This window comes from Anopheles merus, chromosome 3R, assembly GCF_017562075.2.
Source record: "Anopheles merus strain MAF chromosome 3R, AmerM5.1, whole genome shotgun sequence".
Taxonomy (NCBI): domain Eukaryota; kingdom Metazoa; phylum Arthropoda; class Insecta; order Diptera; family Culicidae; genus Anopheles; species Anopheles merus.
In genome coordinates, this window is record NC_054084.1 from 35,894,103 (window position 1) to 35,907,112 (window position 13,010).

Genomic DNA, 13,010 nt, shown 5'->3' on the forward strand with positions numbered 1-13,010 from the left:
GAAATAAAAGTAAATAACTATAGTCGACAGTAAAACCAAACGAGCCAATGTCTTCAGTGAATTTATTGTTGCAAATGCGTATAACAACACAACACAAAAAAGAATGAATTCAAACCACACTGATACAGAACAAAAGTTGAAAACAGAAGTTGTTAAAAGAGCTGAACGCTCAAATTGAAGTTGAAAACATTCTATCAACTGTTGAAACGTTGCCATTGGAAACTAAACATCGTTGACAGGTGTTTATCTTCACTGATTGAATCGCGCGCCTACTGCTAGACGAATTTAAATGATTCTTGCACTTTGCTAGAGAGGCCAAGCCCTGCTCCCGAGGGAAAGGAAGACAGTAGAATACGCATAACGAAAACACAAATGTCCTGCACACCATTGCTGTTCAAACCTTGATCTTGATAATCTTAACCTAACCCATACTGTGTAAACACCGTGTCTCGTAGCTTGCAGCCACGCGCAGATATAAGTGTGAGCATGTGTTTTTTCGCATTGTTTGTCAAGCTTAAGCTGCATCCAGCATGCATCCGGCTAGGATTATCATTTTTTTCACAATAATAATAAACAAAAACTTTTACAAAAGGGAAGGAAACGGAACACCCGAAACGTTGTGTTGGTTGATTGATTTTGTGTGATGTGATTCCTTCTGTGGTGGAATTTTGAAATACACGATAAATATTGTACAGTGGTGTGTCATTTAAACTACAATCAACATGTGAACTTTGTTGCTAATTGAAAACAAATTTATTGGTAATGGAAGAGATGGTGCAAGGATAAGTGTTACCATCTAATTGGAAAAAAACCTGGAAAAGATCTTGAAAACGTTGGGGAAGATTTGAACTTGGGGCCAGTCGCTCATGATAGTTCAAAACGTAGTACAACGCAAAATATCGAAAAGCACCTTAATAAGATCAGGCAAACCACACATACAGACATTCAAAACCGGCATGCAGCAGACGTTAAGCAAGTGTCGTACAATAGAACGTATATACTTTTGCGTGGAGCTTCGGGCATCTGTAGAAGCACAAGCATGATATTAAATTTACGAGTTATAAGTATTTTTTAAACAATAACAAATTATAAAGAAATCGATCGTGGGTATAAGGAACACGCGCACAACACATACACACACACACACCTATACACAGCTACAATCCCCGTTGCAAGGATTGCTTTCACGCGAAAAGCTCCTTGCGCGTGCGTGTTGGTGTACGGATGCGTTGCGTTTTTGTTTTTGCTGACGATAGAAGCCCTTTTGGTTAGGTAGTTTATTATGAGCGGCATCCTCCCCCAAGGACGGTCTGGTGGGACAGCTCGAAAGCTGCACCGGACATCCGGCAGGCTGTCAGCTTGACAAATTATTTATTTAGGATAGCGTTTATCTCGTGTCTTTGTTAAGTTTTTCGGTGACATTCAATGGCCACCTTGTGTTTTCGCTCGTCGTCGTCGTCGTTGTCGTCATCGTGTTCGTCGTCATCGTTGTCGTCGGTCGTTCGTGTTGGTACGCGCGGCACGCTGCACGCATAAGCGCATATATAGAGGTATTACATGTTTTCACTGCGTGTGGTAAATAGGGATTGCCCCCCCCCCCCAATGTTACTTTTGTGTTTTGTGCATTTCGCACCTTTACTAACGCAAATCGGGTGCAATGCGAGCGACGCGTACGTATCCTTTTGTAGCTGCATCCGCATTTTGTTCAGCACTCTAGTAGCAGCAACCCACTGGAAGCGATGTTTTGTTGCGATATACAAAACGCGTGGGAAGAAAAGCTCGCAAAAGAAAATAAATGAAGAGAAAGGAGAAGAAAGGCGTTAGAGAAAGAGAGGGAGAGAGAGAGAAAAAACAAAGAAACAAAAAAACCCTAAACAGAATATAGCGCTAAATTTTAATTAAAATTAACGTTACAAATGGTAAAAGAAGAAATAAAGAAAACCAACCCATACGAAATGGTGGGAGGGAATAGAAATCTCTAACTTAGTGACAGAGATGCTGAAAATCTATTGTTAGTCGAGAATATTTACTAGGATACCGATGAGTTAATGGCATAAGTAAATCACAAAACAACACATACACATACACACACACCTATACACAACGACACATTAGACACGCGTACATCCCCAAATACACAGATGATAATGAATAAAACCTTTCTAGTTATAAAACAAAACAAGCAGAGAAAGCCATGTCGTTGAATAATAAAAGTAAAAGTAATACACACAAAAATGGAGCAGAACAAAACATCAAAGGAATAGAAAACAGCTGAGCAAATGAAGTCGCGTACACAGCATAACGAAACACCTTTCTTTGTGTTGCAATACTTCACAACGCAAGCACACGCCTGAACCGTGTGGCGCTTTTCACCTAACATCACCCCATAATCAACACACAAACGGCATGCATAAGGCATGCGAACACATACAACAGAAAACTTAGTTGAAATACCTGTCGCAGGGTAGTGTCGCTTTTCGAAGTCTGTTTAAAAAAAAGAAAAAGAAAACCAAACACACAAACAAACACACATAAACAGATCACGCAATACAAGCAAGATTTGCAGCAAGAGAATAAAAAAAAAGAAGAGAGCAAACAAACATCCAATACCACATTACTTAATACTATAAACTATAAAACAAAAGAAGCCCAATAAAATTGCAACAAACAAACAAACAAACAAATGATAAAACCAACGTTAGAAAAATTCGAGTAACAAATGAAACAAAAAGAAAAAAAACAAAAACAGAAAACAAATAAATGAGAAGAAAACAATTCGAACGCTTTAAGCGGGTGGCGTTTGTACTGCAGCTTTCAGTTTCTTTCACACTCCGGAACAGGAGCCGGAAAAGGGGAAAAATGGAGAGGTAAAAAAAAGTAAAAGAATAAACGGACAGAGTAAAAGATTAGAAAGAAAAAGAAAATAAAACTAATACAACCTGCTACTCGAGTCGAAGACTTGAATTGAAGATCTATTTAAGACAGACCACCCACCACATTAATAACACAAGAAGTAATCGAATTCGAGGGCGAAAGCAAAAAGGAACGAAAGTAAACCTTAAACAAAAAAGAAACAAGCATAAACAATTGAGAGAACAAAGTAAACATTTTTTTTTCTGTTAGAACACGCAACACGCGAGAGATCTAGCGATTGAATGATTGGAAATGAGGACGAGGAAAGTGGGGCATGGAATGACCGAGTGGATGGTTCAGAATTGAGAAAGCTTTGCGAGAGAGAAGAGAGAGAGAGAGAGCGAGAGAGTAAATGGCGGATGGAGGGGAGAGAGAGAGAAAGGGAGGAGAGAGAGCGAGCGATAGAACGAAGTGGGAAGGATGGATGAAGGAACAGAAGAGAGAGAGAGAGAGAGAGAGAGAGAGAGAGAGAGAGAGAGAGAGAGAGGGAAAGAGAGAGAGAGAGATATAGAGAGAGAGAAAGAGAGAGAGAGGGAATGAGAAAGAGAGAGAAGGAAAATCACATCACGGTATGGTGTAGAGTGCACGGCGAGGATAGAATCGGAAAATGGAATGTAAAGCTATTAAATCTTTTTAATAAACCAATTATTGAAATAAAGAAGAAAAGTCGGTAGCGACAAACATCTCTGGATTCTGTACGGTTGAGTTGGAGCAAGCGGGAGGGCCAATTGGGTGCAATTTTCAATTCTATTTGGCTGTCATCCGAAAAAGAGAACCATAATTTCGATGAATTGCATATAAGACTTTACAATGTAGGTGTTTTTTTTACTAATAAATGTATATTGTTTATTAAATTTTTTAATTAAACCGATCTGATAACATTTTACTACGCCTTTCTACCGTTGTGGAGTACTTACTCTTATCTATCATCGTTACCGCCTTGTTAATGTCTTAAACATCTCGTATAACAAGACTGTATCCTGGGTTGTACCGGTTCTCCCAATACACAAACCATACCTCTGTAGTTTAGCTTTTTTATGGTATGCAGCATCCCATAACACAACCATAATGTTTTATAGCATCGAAAAACGCTCGCCGATGCTTCATGCGGTGAAGGAATCAATGTACATTTCATACAAATTAATTTGTATTTGATTGCTCCACCTAACTACAGTCGGATCGTCAGGATGATGTCTATTTTAGATGAAGTTTTCGATAGTTAACCCCTTACTAGTTGAGTCGTATAGTCAACCAACGACATTTTGAGGATGACTTTTTTATAGACACTTTGTGCCTCATTTGTCTTGTGTTAGAGAATGTTTGTCAAGGAAGTCTTACATATAGTCGTTGTACTGTATGTTTACACAGTTGTTTAAGCTTATATTATCACAGTTATAAAACATAATTTTACAATTTCATTTTTAATCACCCTATAGCAGCTGTGTCAAACTCATTTCATTAGAGGGCCGCAAGTACAGATTTTCAATGATTCGCGGGCCGCCATGTTGAGAATAAAAAATATACCTCAATATTTATATAAAATACTGTTTTCAATCATTATTGTTAAACAAATTGACTTTTTTTTACTCCTCGCTTCAAATCTGGAATCGTTTCTTATTTAAAAATTTGCGATGTTATTTTTCGTTGAGCTTTTTTTTTATTAAAAAAATGTTTAATATACTTTTAAAGTCATATACACTTTCTTTCATATTATCATTAAAATAGGACATTTTTCATTTGTCGCGTTCTCACACGGCAGTTCTGTTAGAAAATATCGCTCAAGCTCACTTTTTCACTGAGGTAGGTGAGATGCAAATAAATTAAACTTGGCTACAAACGCTTTCGATAAGTCGTACATATTGGATATTAACTGATTTTTAAGATGGGATGATTATGAAAAAAACAGAAGTGGATCGAATCGAATATCAAAGATGTAACATACTAAGGTCGGAGCCGTGCAGTTTTTTTTCTCTCTTTTTCTTTTTGGCTCAACATCCGTTGTCGGTCAAGGCCTGCCTGTACCACTTGTGTGGGGTTGGCTTTCAATGACTTTTGGATTACCCCCCATAGCAGGATAGTCAGTTCTGCGTATGGCGGCACGGTCTAGTTGGGGCTTGAACCCATGACGGGCATGTTGTTAAGTCGTACGAGTTGACGACTGTACCATGAGACCGGCTTAAATGTACCATGAGACCGGCTCCGTGCAGATACGTTCAGAGTAATTCGGAGCCGACTGAAGCCTTTACTCGGCAGTCAGAGGCATTAAGATCGGTAGGACCGACCGGAGCCATTTCTGGCTGCAGACAAGCCGTTCCGTGAGACAACCGATGACTCCAACGGTTCCGAATGACTCTAGACGGCTCTATAGGCTTCGGACGGCAACGAGCGAAACTGTTGGTTTGACAATCCATCACTAGTTGTTGCAAAGTTTCCAAGTGTGTGTATCTTGTTATTTTCATTCCTATTTCGTTTCTAGACAGTTGACGCGTATCTGTTTTTCCATATAGAATGTGGGATCAAGTCTGCACAAAATTATGCTAATATTCAGAATTTAATCGAAACATAACACGAATGAGTTTGCCTTCGATTTAATGTTTCTTAAGGGTCACGGTTGTTCTGTACGTTTGTGTAGAATAAGTTTGTTAGATGTTATGGGAACATTAATGTTAATTTAGAAAAATATAGCGACACAATGATTGTCCTGCTCTGGAAAATTGAAAACACTTTGACAAATAGTAATAACAGATTTTTGATTTGCAGTGCTTTCAGCACTTCTCAAAATATTCTCGCGGGCCGCATACATTATCGACGCGGGCCGCATGCGTCCCGCGGGCCGCCAGTTTGACATACCTTTCCTATAGTATGTTATAATATGTGCACCAATCAAATTCATACATAATCAATGCTTCTAACTGAATAACATTCCTGTTTTGGTTTTGGTTTTGGTAATCTATGCCATTTTGATTAAAATGTTCTCGATTTTTAATACACTTTGTGGTAGAATACTTTATAATCAATGATTGCTTTTTTTTTAATTTTCTTATAGTAAAACACATACACTCATTTCAAACTGCCAGTCGGACAAAACCAATGCATTTTTAAATGAAGATCTTTCACAAAAAATAACTGCCCTTCATAGGTCTCACATTTCCTCGGAAACAATATTTCCATAATTGCTCTATTTCCACTGGTAAATAGTACGCCCACCGCTGTGAGCAAATAAAACGAACGCCCTCAAAACCAACAACCAGGCAACCGATTAAAATGTTCCAGCTCAGGGTGAAAGAGTGAGGAACGATACGGCGCCAAGCTCCGAGCGTTATCTTTCGTTTAACCTCTCACTAGCCCACACACCCAAGCCAAGCCCACAATCATCTGGCCCATTCCCTTCCGCCGCCGCCTTTCCCCAACGCAGCTCTCAGGTAGTAATTACCGACATCTCTAAACTGAACGCAATCTTCGCCCTATCTCCAGCACCATCAAAGACAAACGAAACACCCAGCCCAGTTAGTTCCTATGCGAGGCGATTGGTGCGAATGAGAGGATGAGTAAAAAGGTTGCGCACCAGTTTTCTTTCATTTCCACTGGTCACTTTTTTGCCTGCATGTTTTTCATCAACGCTGTTGCTTTCTGCCGTTTTCTTGCCTTGCGGGGAAGCGCGCGAAGAGATGGCCGGTAGGGGAGGCATGTGCATCGAATTGAAATCATTAATATTTTATTGAAAGCATATTTGTTGCAATGTGGTAGCGTGGGAGCGGCAAAGAGAAAACAAGCAAAGGATGCAAAACATAAGGAAAAGCCCACCCGGTAGTCGGAAGTAAAACATGTGCAGTGCATTAGAGATTTATACCCGGCTACGGGCCCCTGTGTGTCTTTTAAGCCAAGTCCAGCTCTCGCAGCCGGGTGGAAATCTGGGCTTGGATAAACAGCGCACCGAGTGGTAAGTATTTGCACAACAGTCGGCCAAGTAAATACCGCCAATGATTAGCTTGTCTGCAAATGGAGAAATAATCCTTCGCTTCGTGTGATGGGATGTGCTCCTGTTTGCTGCAGAGACTAAGGATTGAGCAAAAAAGGAAAAAAGAAGGGACTTTCCACCGTCCACCTCAGGCTGGACATGAGTACTGGGCGTGGGCTTACCACGGGGGAGCAAACATTGGTCCCTGCGGATATGCTGGGACCATTGTTTTAATTTCAATTTCTTTCGTCGCATTGCAAATGGAACGATTTTTTTCTGATGTTGTCGTGCAATGTTTCCTACACAACTGCAGTGGTCATCATAGGTGATGGCTTTTCACTAAAACGTCGTTGTAAGCTTTCTTTTACCATTTACATTAGTCTTTTCCTAGACCTGCAGGACGTTTCCATTGAGCGTTTGGATGTGTAAGATTATTATTTTAGTTCAAAGTACTTGGTACTCAAAGTCTTGTGTGTGTGTAATGAAATGCTTGAATAATTATGTTTGATCCTTCTTCCATCCATTAATAGTGAAGTGAAAGCCAGAAAAGATAAATCATTTGAAGAAGCAAAAGGTTCCATTCAAATTGAGACTCTTAGTTGGAGTCTCTTAACTTTGCACCATTATCCTTTTATGCTTTTTTGCGATATTCCGAATAACATCATTTTAAATTACAATCGATTCGAGCGAATCTTCCAACCGGTTCAAATCTACCTAAACAAACCGCCTAAAGGTATGCAACGCCCAGTACAATATGGGCTGTTCAAAGCTATCGATAGTATTCTATTTTTCTTTCCGGTGAATCTGGAACTTGAATCTTTCTGGTACGAACTGCACAAGATGAAAAGAAACTAAAACTTTACATTTCCTACATGCAATGTGTTTTTGAGGAAGAAAAAAAATACAAATGCAACACACATTTCTAACGGATGCGATTAGAGAATAGGTAAACGAAGAAGAAAAAAACACACACATATCTCGTCAAAAGACGCCGTCTATCTTCGACACCATCAAACGACTTTGACGGAATGCGCAGCATGAAACCAACTTTTTTTTCAACTGCTCCAAGCTACTCAACACAAGTAAGGTTTGGTGTGGAGTGTGGTACAATCTACGTGGCAACGGCCGGCGACGACTGAAGAAGGGCTACAGAAAGCCTAATTTTACCATTCTCCTCCAGATCAAACGCCATCCACGGTGTGCACGAGGAAAAACATGTGCAGCGAACGGTTGGTCGACTGCGGATGGGTGAAGCATCCCTCTCGCTACCGCACGGATCGCTTTTCAAACAAGCAGAAGTGCAAAACAGAAACTTCCTTCCGTTTGGCGTGTGTTTTTCGTTTGCGTTTTATTTTTCTTTCTTTTTTTTTGTACTCATCCTTTCAATCCCGAACCGGAACCGGAAAGGGTCAAAACTGATGTTGGTGAGGATATTCATTAGCTAAGCGTGAACCTGCTCGCCTCTGGCGGAACCCGTCGCGGTCCGTCCGCTCACTATCCGTTTGGCTGGATCTTGTTTCTTGTTCTCTGCCAACGGGGCAGCGGCAGCCTTTGCCTTTGCCGATGTAGTACGATGATGTGTTTACTTAAGACCACAGTTTGCGCCGTACCTTCCACCCGTGCTATTTACACAAGATGGAGTGAATGATAATTTATTTCCAAGCTGTGTGTGTGTATGTGTATGCGTATGATTGTGAAGTATAGAGTGCGCTTTCGTATCTTTTTTCCCTGGCGGGGAGCTTTTTTTATTTACTCCGTTTTCCCTTCCCGCCCCTCACTATAGAGTGGGAAAGAAAACACCACCAACGGCACGGTTACGGTGCAAATGAGTGTGTTTGCATACCGGCTTTTCCTCCTGCACACACCGGTCGGTGGGGGAATTGAGTTTCGCTGCCTTCTTGCATCAAGCATCCGTTTCGCTGATGCACCGTTGCTTCGTGGGACAGTGTTTGCAAGGAGAATTTTTTTTCGCTCTCTTTATCGTTCCCCTCTCTCTCTCTTTCTCTCTCTTGTGCCACCGTTTTGTACCGTACCGATTGCCGTACTGTCACACACATCGAGGCTTCTTAATCACTGGAATGCGCGCTTAGATGCAGCGAACGGTAAAGTACAGCACGAAAGCCTCATTGTTTCCTCGGGCCCGGTTGAATGCTGCTATGGTACTGATTCTTCTTTCAAGGCTTTTAATAACAACCGCAACGAGACAGTGCGCCAGGTCCATCTCGGTCCCGGAGTCAGGTGGGAATTCTAATCAAAAAGAAACTTTTTAATCAAAGACCTCTCTCAATGGGATCGATGGTGAATAGAGAGCCGGTGGTCGTGGTAGGCTCCAATCCGGCTCGTGGGTTTGTGTTGTGGAAAAAAACGCGAACTGGGCAAGGGAATCAATAGCTTCGATTGTTTAATTGAGGGAATGCATCTTACAAATGAGTGCAGTTGGATTGTTTTAATGCGAAATAAATCGTTTGAGAAAAATATGTGTTTGAGTGATAATGCCAATGATTTTCATTCGTCGCTCTTATTTTGTTTGTTTATCTTGTAGTCCTATAGCTTTACATAAATTAATATACCAATTTTCACAAAGCATATTAACATTTATTGAAAGCATCAGGATAACAAACAATTCACATCTTATTTATTATTTTTAATTTAAATTCATTTTATTTTAAAATGTTAATCATAAATAAAATAATTGTTTCTTAAGCTATGTTCTCATAAATGAAGAGTGTAACTGAACTTTTGTTTGAACTGAACTGACATTTTGTAATATATTATCGTTTCTTCTCAAACGCATACCTTTAGTGCCTAAAGGTATGCAATATATTTACTACTTCCACATAGCAAACGCCTGAATGCATGCAATATGTTAGAATAAGGCCCAGGAGTTCATATAAAAGATAAAATTGCTCTATTGAATGTTACAAGCTACACTATTTGTTCATCTAATTTATATTTTACACTGGTTGCAAAGTTTGTTGCAAAGCATGTTGGAATATGAATAAGCACAACAAGACACACAAAAAAAGTTGTCGCCTTAAAACTACTAGCAAATTCATGTGATATGTAAGGTAATACAGTGTGACGAAATGTAGCAAGGTATCATACAGATTTGATTTCCCCTCAGAAAAATCACGCTGCTAGGCTGTAGTTCATGTGACTATATATTAAAAGAATCATGGGAGAAGAGATTCGTTTAAAACTCTGAGACACGCAACGAGTTCCCCGACGAGTAAAAGGACTGTATGCAGTTTCCCCTCGTTGGTTCATCTGGTTAACAATTTGAAGTGTCGCTCTAGAAGGGAGTCATGCGTTATCCTGATACAAAACTACCATTCATTTTCCCCCTTGCTTGTCGCTTTTGTATTCATGTATTCATGCAACTCGTTTTAGGATAGATGTTGCTGTTCGTCATTGAAACACTTCCACACGCCCTACTAGCTCTACAGCAACGTGTTCACTTCATTTTCACATCATGACGCAGCATTGATAGATACAGAAAGAATTTAAACGTTGCAGGGGTTTTATATACTGTTGCAGAAATTTTCCTTAGAACAAAACGTCTCTCCATGGTACGACACAGCAACATAAGGGGATGCTTGGTTTGAATCAAATCACAGGGGAAGTATAGTTGAAGCTAAGCAACAGAAAAAATGAACCACAATTTTTACGGATACATCTGGAAGGATACTTCATGTATGGGATACAGGCGACAAACGTAAATATTTGTTTCCTTTCAAAGATTAATGTGATGTTCTCCAAGTAGTACGATATTTTATTATATTTTTAAGTAGCACAGCAAAGTGTTTATGAGGCATACAGCGTTGTATTTATCATGTTACTGGACGTGAAGCATGCGTTCATGTTTCACACTTTCCACATGACAGAAATATGTAACATTAAAAACCTTGTCCTTGGTGTTACTTTGTGAAGGGAGTGCCGTGCAATTGTAATTAACTTTTCATATTGTGGTAATAATCGTTATGGATTGTTTACAGACTCAATTTCGGACAACAATCTGTAAAAAAATGTTAGCATTTTGTTTACATTGAATATATCCGTGGTATTGTTCGCAGTGTGATTTTCCAGATATGGAAGTACAAATTGAATTATGGATAGTAAAAGCCATCCTACAAAATCATATGTCAAAGAATGGATTCGTTTTCAGATATTCGTCATTGAAAACGCGCTATCATCTTGAATATTCCGTCCAGAATAGACTGGATTTGAGCAACAAATGAATCATCCTTCCCCTATTTTACTTTCCCCTTATTGTTTTCACCCATTTGCTTCCCCATCGAACCGGTTCAAACTGATTTCAAATCGTTTCAGAAACATTTCAAAACATTTCAAAATTTCCCATGCATCGCTCAAAATTTTCCTTGTATCTCATCATCCTCGCGAAGTTGACCAGCTCGTATCTCACTCCGTACTCAACTTAATTCCACACTCACCTTCGTTTCACACTCACTAGAAATCCAAAACGCTCTCACCAGCCCCTGCCGTATCAATCCACTTTCTCTCAGTTTGCTCGTGCTCGTAGCCACCGAACACCGGGTTCGGGTTTCGTACAACCATCGTTCAGGTCCGTCAGGACACTCTGCCATCGCCAATTTTCCACACCGTCCAGCCGAACACTGGCCCGCAGAGTCGGCACTTTTCCACCGGCGCACAGGCACAACACGCACAACAGCAATCGTGTTCGCCCGAGATGCGACGGAAACGAAGCGGAAAGGAAAACAGCCAGCCAACTCGCTTCGGGTGGCGAGACCGTGCTCTGGGGCACACCGTGCGTACCGTCCTCAGTCGCGAACCGAACCTGCTCGACGTTCGACACGACACGTGCGGGAGAAAACGCCGTCGCGCCCGTTTCTCGATTCCGTAAGGGGTGGAAAACGTTCGCAAAACACGGATTAGGAGCAAATACACGTTTTTAAGGTGCGTAAATGTGTGTGTGTTTTTGTGTGTCGCCCACGACAACACAAGGAAGTGGAAATAAGTGACCGAAGTGAGTAATCCTGGTTGGAAATTAATCGGTAAAGGTAAAAAAAAACAAAAACATCGCATCGATACTTTGGGTTTTGGAGCGCGTTGTTTGTGTTCAGTGATGCCACATTAAAGATGGGTCTACGTTTTCTACCCCAAAAAACGGAGCAAAAGGTGTGCCAAGTTCATCCTTGTTTTCGAAAGTGTTGGGTGTACGTGTGACAGTGCATTTGTGCGCCGTATTTTTTGTGTCGCTTTCGCTGAAGCAAAGCAGCAAGAAAAGGGCATCGAGTAACGCGCTCAAAACAAACCCCTTCAGCTCAGCCAGAGAGCGCACACAGTAAACTTGAACCCGAACTGTATCGTCGAGAAACTGCAAAAGCCATTTTGCCATGGTTAGAAGTTCTTCTCCCTTCCACCGCCACCACCACCACCTTCAGCCGGGTACACCTTCCATCAAATTGTGTACAACCGGAGGCCGGAGTTCGAAATAAATGGAGGAAAAAATATCGTAAAAATAAAAAAACCCCTCGGTAGCTTGCTTGCTTTCGCTGCGTGAGAACTTTGGGTCACGCACGCATATCCTTCCGGCAACGAAGGGTACACACACTCACATTTGCGAGTGACTGAAGCGCTGGAAGAAGAAAATTGAAACGAAAAAGAAACAAGCTCGTTAATATCGACAGGAAAACTGAACCACACACACTCACACACACACACACTTGTGACCGCTCCGTTCACGGGTTCTGCAATTTCAGCCCTTTAACGGGACCTCATCGTCCGGGACCACCACTTCACTGCGGCAGGACGGTGAATTGCGGTAAAAATTGAACCACGCTTCCCCACCTTCCCTTTCTTTTCCACCTCTCCTTCTTCTCTGACCTACCAACCGAAAATGTCCTTGTCCCTCAGTGCTGCTTCTACCGCCATTTCCCGGCACAAGTGGTTCTGGTTCCGGTTCGGTATTTTTCCCAGCTTTGTGTACAAGTATTTGTGTAGTTGCGTTAGTGTGTGTGTGTGTATGTGTGTGAACGAAACTGTCGTGTACGGTGTGGAAAACAACAACAGCACAAAACTATGCCGAGGGAGACATGTATTTTACGGCGACAGTGGCGTGAAACGGAAGCTTTCTTTTTTAGTTTCTTTTTTATTTTCG

At 41.0% G+C, this 13,010-nt stretch overlaps 1 protein-coding gene across 4 annotated transcripts in view; it reads left to right on the forward strand.

The window, feature by feature from the left end:
• Positions 1-11,516: 11,516 nt before the first annotated feature.
• LOC121596557 (nephrin-like) overlaps positions 11,517-13,010 on the forward strand; it is a 79,792-nt gene continuing 78,298 nt past the window's right edge. Inside the window, exon 1 of one of the 4 annotated variants that reach the window (XM_041921607.1) lies at positions 11,517-11,910. The gene's annotated coding sequence lies outside the window, so the exon portion shown is untranslated. The remainder of the gene's footprint in view (positions 11,911-13,010) is intronic. The other 3 variants (XM_041921609.1, XM_041921606.1, XM_041921608.1) reach the window with 3 other exon arrangements.